At 48.2% G+C, this 12,907-nt stretch overlaps 1 long non-coding RNA gene across 1 annotated transcript in view; it reads right to left on the reverse strand.

Annotated features, from left to right (window-relative positions):
- The window catches only part of LOC147180102 (uncharacterized), a 128,156-nt gene that overhangs the window by 2,506 nt on the left and 112,743 nt on the right, over positions 1 to 12,907 (reverse strand). The gene's annotated exons all lie outside the window — the stretch shown is intronic.

Below are 12,907 nucleotides of genomic sequence, written 5' to 3' on the forward strand. Positions count from 1 at the left end.
TCATTTACATGTCGACTGGCAGACAGACGAACCCTTGGCACCGAAATGTAAACAAACGTTTTTTTTTTGCCCCCCCCCCCCCCCCCATTTTGAGCTTACAAACAATACATACTGGGCCCACCCCTCCAATGGAAGCCCTTTGATGACATTCATCTTCGTGCCTCTTTGTGCGTTTGTGCGTTTGTGCGGCGCGGCCAGCCACACCTCCTGGTAACGGATCCTAATGGTCCCGGGCAGCCGTCTCTGGCGCAAGGGGTGCGAGTTGTCTGTTTGACCCCGTGGTCAAGCTGGGCGCCCCGGACCCCAGGGCTGCCTGTCCCTGTAGGGATCGGCGTCACCGTCAGCGCGCATTACACTCAAGGTCAACACACGCTGTGGACGGCCGCGTCGCGTTCACGAACGTACGCTTTTTTTGCATGCTTGAGAAGATCTGAATTTTTTTTTTACAACTTTGATTCTGGTTTGATTCTACTTTCCATGGTGGTTGTTGACTTATTTAGTTTTTGTGTGTGTGTGTGTGTGGGGGGGGGGGGGGGGGCAACCTTTCCCGCCTGAAACAACATGCGCTCTTCCCTTTTTCTCCAAGTAGGTGAATGTCAAAAAGCGGGGAGTAGCTCAGGTAAACACAACTCGCAGGGGAGTGTTGGCCTTTGGTTTCACAGCCGGGGGACGGAAAAATGGAGGCAGGTGAGAGAATGAGCAGAATAATAGAAAATTAAAAGCAAATGAAAACAACGGAGAAGAAAATGAACAAGTTGGAAAGCGGCCACAAAGTTGACAAAAGAACCTGAAGTTGACCTCGTGTATCAAAATATCTTTTTGCCGTTTCCATGGAAACGTGTCTTGGGTTTCACATCATCTGACCGCCATTAAAGTTCACGTGCCTCCGACGGGCGCAAGACTTTGGCAAGACGGTTGGTTGGCATTGCAGACGAGCGCGGCGCCGGCGGCAGCCTCCTTGACGGCGGTCTCGGCCTCCTGGCGTGGCGGGCGGCGGCGGGCGGGCGGCGCTCGCCCTGGGCAAGTGCTTCGCTGTGGGAAGGCGCCTTGGCTTTAAGTGGCTCTAAGTGGCTCTCGCTGTTTGTCTCTTTAGCTGTTTATTCTTTTTTTCCTCCTGCGCTCGCCGCGGGCAGGGAGGGGCCTCTGAGCAAAGCCAGGCAGGGAGCGCGAGCGCGAGCGCAGCCAAGCCCGGCAACGCCGTGTTCACATTTACTGTACTTGTGTGTGTGTCGCCGTGGCTTCGTCATTATTAGAAATGTTATGTTAAGATTTGATTATGTTGATTTCCTGCGAGGGAAATCGCATGTGGCTTCGTATTGACATGGCCGAAAGGTCCAAGAGTGACCTTCTGAGATGACATTATTTGCTATCGATCCGCCGCCCTTGCATGTTTGAGCCTTGCTGGGACTTTGGCGCCGACAATGCCGCCATTGTTTCCGCTTTTAAGGACGCTCGGTGGCACCGACTTGACTCAGCGTTACCGGATTTTTCCGACCATACGGTGCACTTTTCTTCTTTTAATGTTATCAAAAATTGCCCAGTAATCGACAACGCTTTACGTATGGATGGATGTTCTTTCATTCAAGTTCCTTTTGTCCGTCTTCCCATTCTCATATAACCGTGTGTATGTTTTCGTCACACCGAAAAACCAAGTAAATACAAGGCCAGTATATATATATATCTATATATATATATATATATATATATATATATATATAAAGCCGATCGGTTTAATAATTTCGGTTCGGTCCGCCTACGCTCCGTTTGGTCCCTCCATTCATCTTTTTTGTTGATCCCCCTCATGACCGCAAACCCAACGTGGCGCTCACGAAATCCCACTTACCTGATTTTTCAACGCCACACAATGTCGGCAAGTCATTTTTCCACGAAATGCACAATCACGGTGTGGCAGCAAAACTAAAATCACCACATAACAGCAAACTAGGTAGCGTCACTCATAATTCATAAAACGACTCACTAAAGAAATAATTAACACGGAACATGTACTCTACTATTCCATTCCTTAGCGCCGCAAAGCATGCTGGGAAGGGAGCGCCTCCAGACGCCTCCCAGCGAAGCCACGCCAATATGGCGGCGTCCGTGGCAACGGCGCGCGTCACGGGATGTGCGTCGTATCCTTCTGGTAATCGTATTGCAGCAGGTCGGGTGAAGCTTCTCGGCTTTCATGATGACGACTGACGTTCGCTTCCGAAGGAATCGCTACCGAGACTTTGTTGGTCCGAAGCAAACTTTCTGGTACATAAAAGCGACTTCAGAATGACAACTGGCTGGAAATCACGACGTTCATGATCGTGGCGTTTCAAACGGGAGCTTAGTTTAACCCGAGGATATTCGATGCTATCATATAGCAAGCGGCCAGCCGACGCCCGCCCCGTCCCCGCCGCACATTCCGACGGACTTTCCGATTTCCGATGTGTTATTGGGGTATCGAGACTTGGGAGGCAAATGTTGACCGTACCGCAAATCCCCTTAAAATAAAGGTGGAAGTCTGCAATGAAAGCACATCTTGTCCGTTTTTTTGTTTGAAATTTAGTGATGTTTAGAACGTGAATGAAGAAATGTCTACGGTTCCGCAGCTACTCAGAGCATCATTTGAGCTCGGGAGCCAGCGTTTTCCAACCCGCGGAGCCAAGGCACTTATTTTGCATACCTCACGCTAAAGCAGAAAAGGAAAAGAAAAAGTTTGCATCCTAAAATAATGATCTCAACTCAAGTTAACACAAATGTACTTTGTGGGAAATCTGGTCTTCAAAGTAAAGTTGAACACAAAGCTGATATATTTGCACGACTTCGTCTGTCGCATGAATGGCAACAGATTGACAGGTTGGTTTGACCTTTTGCCATCCAGTCGAAGAGCACTTATTTGTCATGTCTGCCACTATATGCCACAAGCGTAAATAGAATAATAATGATCATTTAAAAGGGAATAGAATAATAAAAAAACAAAAACAGGTGAGACATGTGGCGCTACCCGATGCAACCTAGCATAATGGCGCTAAATCGATCAAATCAACTCGAATGAACTATTTCACATAAAAATGATTCACCCCAAAATAATGCGCCTTATAACCCGGAGCGCCTTTTGTATGAACATATTTGAAAACAGGCCCGTCTTTTGACATGAAGCCTCATAACACGGAGCGGCCAACGGTTCGAAAAATACGCTACTCTGCTAAGCTGTGCTAAACTGCACTTACAAACGCGGCCTCTGAGGTGGACGTGAACGACCGACCGTGTTCAACACAGAAAGCGGCCTCACGTGGCACTTAACACACACGCACACACACGCACACACGCACACACATCTTCAGCGGCCTCACTGTCTCAAGTTAAGCAGCAAATGAACACAATTAACCACGGCTCTGCAAACACACACTGGGGTATTGTTCTGCTCACACTCACTCAAACCCTAATCTGCTGCACCAGAGGGATCCTGTGCCTGCGCGCGTGTGTGTGTGTGTGTGTGTTACTGTCGGGGCAGTCGAGGGGAAGGAGTTCAGAGCCCAGCTGACAGAAGGGGCTTCCAGGCCTTTTTCCCTCAGAGCTTTACACGACGATGATCAACTCCTCGCGCCTTAGTCCTTGCTGCGCTCGCATCACTACACACACACACACACGCACACACACGCACATGCGCTCTCTTTGAGCAAACAATCATGGACGCGCCTGCGTACACGCACACACAGCCTTCGGTCAAAGCCAGATGTTCCAGGCTGAACAAAGGCATGAAGTCACAAGCGAGCGTTCTCAACAGCAGGTTGAGCCTCGGGTCATGATTAGCATGCGCACACGCACGCGCGCGCGCACGCGCGCACGCACACGCCCGATGCAGTGCGCATCCTCTCCAGCGAGTGCGTGTGTCTAATTGACGGCTGGTAGAAGATTTCTTGCAAGAACACCTACACAAGCGGCTGCCTAATGACTGCACTTTAAGAGGCCTCCCGGGCCTTTCTCGGGACGGCGGCGGCGGCGGCGGATTCAGGCCCGTCGCTTCGGCAAGCGCGGACAAAACCGGCACAAACAATACCGTCACACGCGCGTAAGTTGCTGCCACGAAGACGATGATTAGGATTGTCACGATCAGGTTGGTTATATGGCGGACAATTTCCCGTCTCGTGTGAGGCGAGTGACGGAGCGCCTCTGTCGCCATGACGACCGGACAGTGTCGCTCATTTCGGCCCTGTCGATGAAACAGACGTTTGACAAATACTCGATTGGGACGTCGGAGGTTATGGCATGACAGACTCGTTTTTTGTCATTCCATTCAAGGATGACGAGACACTTGATGGGAAATTTGTCTCGGACATCGGAATTCAATTAGGCAGAAATGCGACATTTTCACGCGTTTGCTCTCTTCATGATAAATAAGGCAAGGAACATTATTAGTATTATTATGATATTATTATTGAAAGAAAAAGATGAGACAAACATTTTGCTCTGAGATCTAAAGACTTCAGCTGCAGCCCAGAGTTTCAAGTAAACACGGTGAGGCTGCATTTAGCTGTTATGCTGCGTTGATTATTATTATTATTATTATTATTTTTTTAATGTTCTATGCTTTGATTCTGAATGTCATTAGTTGTTGCGTTTGCTTTTAGATGTTGTGTCTTTGCTTGTGCGAGTTCTTCCCACCTTTGGAAAACAAAGATTGTTTATTGTTCTCGAAAGACTCGTAGATCCATTTGGAAGTGTCAGAGTTCACCGATGTTGACTTGTAAGCTTCGTTCTGGCTGACTTCAAAAAGGTTGGTGGTTTGAAGTCCGTGTTCACTTCATTCAAGTGTGCTGGAACTGCAAAAAGTTTCAAGCTTTGTGCACAATGAAAATAATCCTCATAAAAAGTCAGCGGTCTCATCGATGACTTCTTTCCAATGAGCATGAAAAGGCGGCATTCTGCGAGGACCGTTCTTGACACGGCGCGCCATCTCAAAGTGCAGCAGATGTGCCGGCTTGCGCAATCCTTCCGCCAAAGACGCCGGCTCAGATGTTTTGTGTGTTTGTCTGCGCGGCCTCGTTGGAGCGCTAAATGTCTTCCGTTTGATCTGCTGGCTGACCTTCCAGCACTCTGGCCTTTCGCCGTGCTCGCACCTTCGGCAGCAGCAAGGCAACTGTGGAATTGTGCCTTTAAAGCGTTGCCACCTCTGCCACCTCGCAACGCGCCTCTGCCTCCGCGCCAACCGTTGGCCAACCTTGCGGGCGCCATTGCCTTCAACTGTGGCACATTTGTTTGGATTCATTTCCATAAATTAAGTTTGCAGTTTTTCTTTGCAGCATTTATATAAAAAACAAAAACAAAGTTTTTCTTCTTCTTTTTTAAATGCACAACTCTAAGGTTTGAGGGTAATAGATTGACTTTATTTTTGGATTCTTTTGTCATTGATTGTTTTTTTCACTTCCTGACTTATCGAGTTTGTCACGAACAAAACGTTAGAAATGTTCAGCCATTCCCTTAAAAGCAAATGTTTGCACCGGCAGCCGTCGTCCTGGGATGGCCAAGCGAGCAAGCGAGCAAGCGAGCAAGCGAGTAACATGCACGAGAACATGTTCTACGATCAACTTTGTATTCTATCACCTTATTAGTATGACCTAACAGTGTCTAATGAAACATCAATTTGCTGTATTTTCTAAGGTTGAGAGGAATCAAATGAGGAGGCGTGATAATCCATTTGTGGGAGACAATTCAAGATAAACATCTTTATGGTCGCTTTAAAAAAATAGTCTTCATCACATGTTGCCGATTTTGTGACAATTCAAAACAGTATCATCTCTCAGCACACGCTGCATTTGCAAAGGCTGACCAGAAAGTGGCGCTATGGAGCACGCTAAAGTTCCAAACCTCATCTGGATCTTTTTTTCTTCTTTTCTTTTTAGATCGATTTGAAGGTTTTGATATTATGATTTTAAACATGCCCATATTTGTCAAAAAGACAAGACACTTTTTCTTTTTTCCCCAAAAAGGCATCACTCGTGTGTGTTGGTCGATGTGCATGTGTGTGTGTTTTGTGGGTCTTTTGTTTAGGCCAGTATGTTGGCGTGTGTGTGTTGACCTGATAATCTGTGTGCTTTATGGAGTGCTGTTCATACATCAGTCTCCACTGTGATCCCAAACCCAAACACAATGTCCCCCTCCTCGCGCTCCTAACGCACACACACACACGCACACCCACGCACACGCACGCACACACAGAGCAGACAAAAACATACATCATTAAAATGTGTATGACGCAGCATCCAAAAACCCAACAACTGCACATCCTAAAGAAAATGCAGCATTTGTATAAGTAGCGTGTCTTTTTGTCCCCCCCCCCCCCCCCCCCAAAGGTCAACCGTACTGATCCCACTCAGAATCCGTCAATCCCAAAGTCAAACACAGACTCTTTATCAGAGAGCACACTGGCACATAATCCCCGGATAACGACACCTGGGGACTTTGTGTGTGCGTTTGCGTCCACGTGCCGTCTGATGGCCGCAAAAAGAAAAAAGGGGGAAAAAGGCGAGTGTGTTCATTTTGCAGACATTCCATAAAATATATGAAATTGAGATTGATTATTGGGGATGGTGGAGGTGCGTCTTGTGCTGTCTTGGCGCCCTTGAGCAAAGCAAGACTGCACCTTAAATGGTTGCATTTTCCTTTGAATTCAATTCAAATGTAACTCAAATGTGGTAAATGGAACAAATAAAATTTGAAGGCAAGAATTTAAGAACGCTTCAACTTACAAGTGCGGTGAACAAATGAATTTTGAAGTAAAATGATGCACAACTGTTTTACATCCCTTTTTTTTTCAATGCTGACATGTTTTCGCTGCACATCTCAGCCCACTTGTTACGAACAGATGAGCCAGTTTGTCAACCGAAATTGACTACGGACAAAAGAAGAACGGAGACGGACACCAAAAAGAAGATGAGCCCGTTTGTGTGAGGAACAATTATATTGGCTTACGTGTGAAAAGAAGCAAGACTTGTGGTTATCGTGCAAAAGCTACAGATTTCACGTAATTCTTATTCTCGTCAATAAACGAGCACGAGGAGAGAAATGCCGAATATGAATCGGACTTGATTTGTGAGGAAAAAAGAAGGAGGAAAAAAAAGGCACGCAATTCTTTTTCGCAATGACTTTTATGTGACGTTGACTTGGCTGAGTTCTTTTTGCAAGTTTCCCAAAACACGGCGGGAGCAACACATTTGCGGATTATAAACACGTTTCACTTTTACTGTTAACGTATTTCGCTGTAAAATTGTGAAAATGAGAGGATGTGTGAATATTTGCATTTTTAAGTCAGCGGCCGCAGTTATTAATATGGCGGCCGGCGTGCAGACAATTAAAACTTGTGCTGGCGTCTCCACCCGCTGACGACGAGCGACCGGGTCGAATTCTTAAACGGGACACGGAGGAGGTTCGCTTCCTCGTTGATGTTCGTTCCATCTTTAATTGGTGCGTGCGTGATGTAAACACAGTCCGCTTTAACGGCTGCCGCTTTACGCATTTTCTCCCTCGTTAGGCAGTCACTCCTTCAAGTGGCTCGGTCCCTGCGGACCCGCCCCGGACAGGCCTTCCATGCGTGTGTGTGTGACCGGGGGGGCGGAGGGGGGAGGGGGCATATGCGCATCCATATTTAACAACAAACATTGGACAAAATTGAGGAAAAGTGCAGCGTGAAAAAAGCCCAATCTTTGTTTCTTTGCTTTTGAACGCAGGCAAACATCAGCCTTCTTCGTGTTTCCTTTCAAGCTTTTTTTCTGTTCAGTCGAACCCTGATTGCGCCTTTTTAGCTGGCGTCATTGTTGAAGATGTTATTTACGTCGCCTCATCCTTGGGGGGCCGTTTGCATGCGGCGGCGGCGGCGGCGATGAAAAGAACAAGCGGAGATTGAATGAGCAATGTCAGAGTTTGTTCTTTTTCAGGAGGCGTGACCTTAATGCGAACACGAGCGGGCCGCGTGCTCGGTCCCGGGGCGCAAATGTCGCAGGCTTCCGAATAATACGCGGCCGACAATAACGTGGACGATTGATTGGTGGCTTTTGTAAATCAAGATGAGCGAGAAAAAGGAGGCTGCGAATAAAACATCGGAGTGGCAAATAGAGGAAGAGGCACCATATGTCGTACACCTGAGCCCTGCCAAAGAACATGTGGGGAGGGGAGGGGTCAGCGTGGGGGGGGGGGGGGTGTTAAGCGGGGGATGATGGGAGCGAATCACTTCCACTACACGCTCATTACCACCTATTCATCTGGAAGACATCTCGGAGCAGCCTAACTTGCCGTTGGTATTTGTTTGCGCTTTCCCGCGAGCCGCTCCGACCCACCGCTCGCATCATAAGATGAATGGCTTGATAATCAACCGTATTTACATCCGTTTCCTTTCACGTGCCCCCACGCCACTTCCATTTCTGCTCCCACTTTGGCGGCTGCAATTAGCTCCGTTCTTTTCACGGGGAAAACACAAGCACTTACGTCTTCTTGGGATAATGGAAGAGAACCGGCGCGCCGATATTCCGCCACCGCCAACGTCCCTCGCGTGGCCGCTTCAGGCTTTTTAATATCAACGCCGAACGTGCAAAGCAAAGCACTCAATTGTCGGGGACGGCCGAGGGAGCGCGTACGTCCAGGTCGTCTGATGGCTTTGATTTCAACTCCAAAACTCCAAAACGCTAATTAGCGCAGTGACAATGAAGCAAAACAACAGGATGAGGTCAAATCATTAGGTACGCACGCAAGATTTCAATTACGTGAAGCAATCCGCCGTCAGTATCGGCCACGGGAATATCAATCATCAATATTCGTCACTTAACTTACTTTTTTTCAGTACACGAATGATAAACACAAGCATGTTGGATAGCATAAATATATTGACTGACCAAAGAACATCCAACGGAATAGCCTAATTCAAGCAATGGCATGCAGGACAACGGCAAGATCTCGAACCCAACGCGGCAGGAAATGAACGACCAGATAAACAGGACGGATTTTGCAACAAGGGCGGCGCGGTGACTGAGCGGTGAGCACATCCGCTTCCCAGTGCACAGGACGCGCGATCGAGTCCGGGCGTCGGCCTTCCAGGGTGGAGTTTGCATGTTCTCCCCGTGCCTGCCTGGGTTTTCACCGAGTGCTCCGGTCTCCTCCCACATTCCAAAGACACGCGTGGCCGGTTCATGGACGACTCCAAATTGTCCCTCGGTGTGAAGGTGAGCGTGGACGGTCGTTGGTCTGTGCGTGCCCTGCGATTGGCTGGCAAGCAGTTGAGGGTGTGACCCCGCCTCCTGCCTGAAGCCAGCTGGGATGGGCTCCAGCGACCCTTTTGAGGAATAAGCAGTAAAGAACACCGACATACTGTATTATGTAACTAAAGTTGCCAGTAAATGACGTAAAATATAAGAAACGGTTGTAAACGAGATTGCAGTGAATTGCTGTCAAAGCAAATACTGAGATTTGACAAGAATTAGCTGGCAACTTTTTTGCCACTTTTTCTTGTCAATTCTAGTCAATTCGTTACAGTGCAAAGAGAAGAACCCCTAACATCATCCTCATCCTCATCATCATCATCCAAGACGGCCAACATCCAAAGCAACCTGACCAAGTCTGACAAAGAGCAACTTTTAAGACCAACAATTACTTTCAGCCCTCGACAAACACGTGTTGCTTATCAAGTCATCTTCTCTCTCGTCTCCTTCTTTTCAATGTATCAACACGAGGTTTTCTCCAGATGTGCACACACAAGCCAAAATCTGTATTTCCACGCGTTACGCCTTCATGACCAGTTTTTCCCGCATCTGTACAAACGTGTCACGCAACATTCAACGAATCAACGGCAAGGCCAACGTGATACCGAAATACAATCTTCTTTTTTTTTTTTTCCCGTCACAGGAAGTAACGGCAACACCAATCAGGGCTTTGTTGCATTTACAAAATCTGCCTTCAGGCACTCTTTGGTGCCGCCCGTTTATGTGTTTGTGCGTTGACATTTTTACGTGCGCATCAGCGGCCATATGCTTGCGCATGCCGGCGAGCGTGCCGCGCAGCTGGCAGCCTTGCCGACAGGTGGGCGGGCGGCGCAAATGTTTCCTCCTCCTCCTCCTCGCCGCCCCCCCCACCTCGTCTCGTGAGCCGCTGTTGTTTAGTGTGTTGGCCCAATCTGGAGGGACATATGCAGCCGCGTGACTGCCCCCTTGTTTGGGCTCCCAAGAAATTGTCCCACATAAATATTGCAAATTAGCGAGAGCAAATGGCCTTTTATGGATTCTTCTGTCACCGGAACCATTTCAAATGGCAGCTTTTATTTCCTCTATGATGTACATCTGTTAATGTGGACGAAAAACAACAACAGATTTTTGCACGCCAGGTTTGAAACTTCCCTTTTTTTTCCTTTTAATTGTCCAATTTCCTACAACACAAACTTTGGCCGTTGGACATTCGCACGCGCTAAGAGAATGCCGTTTGTTATTGTTACCACCGAGACAACTTACAATGTCACCTCAATAGTGTGCGTGTGCGTGCGCGCGCGCGTGTGTGTGTGTGTGGCGCAGTTTATCATGCCAGAACCCTCTGCCCTTCTTTCCATCTGCCGAAACCCCCGAGGCTGGACCAAGGTCAGGTCGACCCTCCCCTTCCGCGGATTCACCTCAGTCCGCATCTCCGCGCGTCAAAACGCTCACGTGGAAATAAACCGCCCGTTTTCTCGGGTCCAGTCAATAGCAATGAACAGAATCGGAAGAGTCGTGAGTTCAAAACAGCTCGTCAGTAGACGTCCTTGACAGTGGAAAAAAAAACATCCCAATAAACATTGAATTGCTGTGTTTGCAAAACTAACACTGCTGAAGCGAAGCCGCTGTTTTCGCTCGAATGTGGCGAAGAACAAGCAAACATTGACAGAGCCGGCGCCGCTCCTTCTCACCATCTTAAGACGGGCCGCGTGCGTCCCCGGGGACGCACGCGGCTGGGCTTGATGCCAGACGGCATAATTGCTCACATCGTCTCCGATGGCAACACAAAACTTGTTTTCCTCACACAAACCCGGCTCGACTGCCGAACCCCTTCCCCGATCCGATGTGAGTGTCGTTGCTTGGACACGGCGGCGCCTTCATTCGGGCCGTCGTAAGACGCGAAACGCTGCGTGGACGCACGCAAACGTGCCGTCACGGGAATTGATTTGCAATGAATCCAACTGTTTCCGTTCCAGAAAAAAAAGACCCCCTGTGAGATGTTCTTCACATGCTAACCGTTAGCCTGAATGCTAATGTACTTCCCAGTAAGCCTGACGTGCATTCGTTCGTTTTGTCTCGTTGTGCTCGACTTCACTTCTCAGTCAACGGTAGAAACTGGAGCACGACCAGATGCGTATTTTGCTTTGTGTTCTCTAAATCAGTGGTCCTCAACCCTGGTCCTCGGGGACCGGCGTCCAGCCTGTTTTCCATGTCTCCTGCAGCCAACACAGGTGGGAATCGTTATCAGGCTTCTCCAGAGCTTGCTAATTAGCTGATGATATGAATCACCTGTGTTGGCTGCGGGAGACATGGAAAACAGGCTGGACACCGGTCCCCGAGGACCAGGGTTGAGGACCGGTGCTCTAAATCTTCTGTTCATACACTACAAAGTCACAGCGTTTTGTTGCACTGACGATACGACAAAAATAAGGACAAAGCGTTTGTATTGGGGAAAAAAAATCCCTAATAAAAGCGTGGCTTCTGGTATGTGTGTGCGTGTTAAAGTGTTGAGATACAGCGGGTGTCTCAAGGTGAGAATCGCTTATCGGCTGTGTCTTCAAGGCGTGTGTTGATTGTTGGATAGCAACACACAGGCACGCACACACACACACACACACACACGATGACGCAGGCACGCACACACACACACACACACACGATGACGCAGGCACGCACACACACTCACGCACACGCACGACAGCGTCTCGCCACTCACGGCTGTCCATTAACATGCGTCCATTTCCGATCCTGCTGAGGCTTGCAGAAGGCTGGAGCCAATGGCGGCTGGCAGACGGCACCGTGGACTGGTCGCCGGTCAAGAACAGGGACAGACAACGGATCACTTTTATTTATTTTTTTAAGTGTATTTATTACTTGTGCATAATATTGAATAAAGTAACGCATTTCTTAGCTAGCGTTGCATTTGGTCCGAGTGAAATGAAAAAGCAGGCGGAACTCAAGCAGGCAAAATTGTCGCCTTGGAGTGACGTCATCTGAAGGTGCGTTCCTATTGGCTGTTGCGAGATGACGTCGCTTCTGTGTGACACTTTCAAACGTCCTCATTTCGGTTAATATTGAAATGAATATACTAATAAAGGCTCGTGAATGAAATTAATTACCAAAGACTAAAACCAAGGACATTTTTGTTTTTATTTTATTTTGTCAACAAAATTGTTTTTGGAATTTTTGTTTTGTTCGTTTTCTTGAACTAAAATAATCCTGCATATCATTGCACCAACCTTAGAAGTTTAAGTCTGAAATACATTTTTACATTTCTTCCTATTTGAACGCAAATACAGAATGTTTGTAGCAACGAACGAATAAGCACGCACTGAGAAAACGTGCAGGATGACACGTGTGTGTGCGCGCGCGTGCGTGTGTGCGTGCAGCTCTTTGGACAGCTCTTTAAAGGAGTAAGTGGCCTGAGGCAGACCAGGTTGAGCAGACAAGACAGGCAGATAATAGAGGGGCATCTGTGTGCCAAGGACTGGACCTCAAAGTCAGGCGCACGCGCGCGCGCGCGCACGCACGCACACACCTGAGACAGACAACATACATCCTGTGTCCTTGCATTGGTCTATTTATCACTTCTACATTAATCTGAAAGATTTTCCAAGATGTCTCCTTCTCAACCTGTCCCCTATTGGCTGCCGTCCTCTTGGTAGTCCCCCCCCCCCCCCCCCCCCCCCCGC

The sequence above is a fragment of the Leptonotus elevatus genome, chromosome 2 (genome assembly GCF_054856555.1).
Source record: "Leptonotus elevatus isolate MCC_2025b chromosome 2, RoL_Lele_1.0, whole genome shotgun sequence".
Classification (NCBI taxonomy): Eukaryota; Metazoa; Chordata; class Actinopteri; order Syngnathiformes; family Syngnathidae; genus Leptonotus; species Leptonotus elevatus.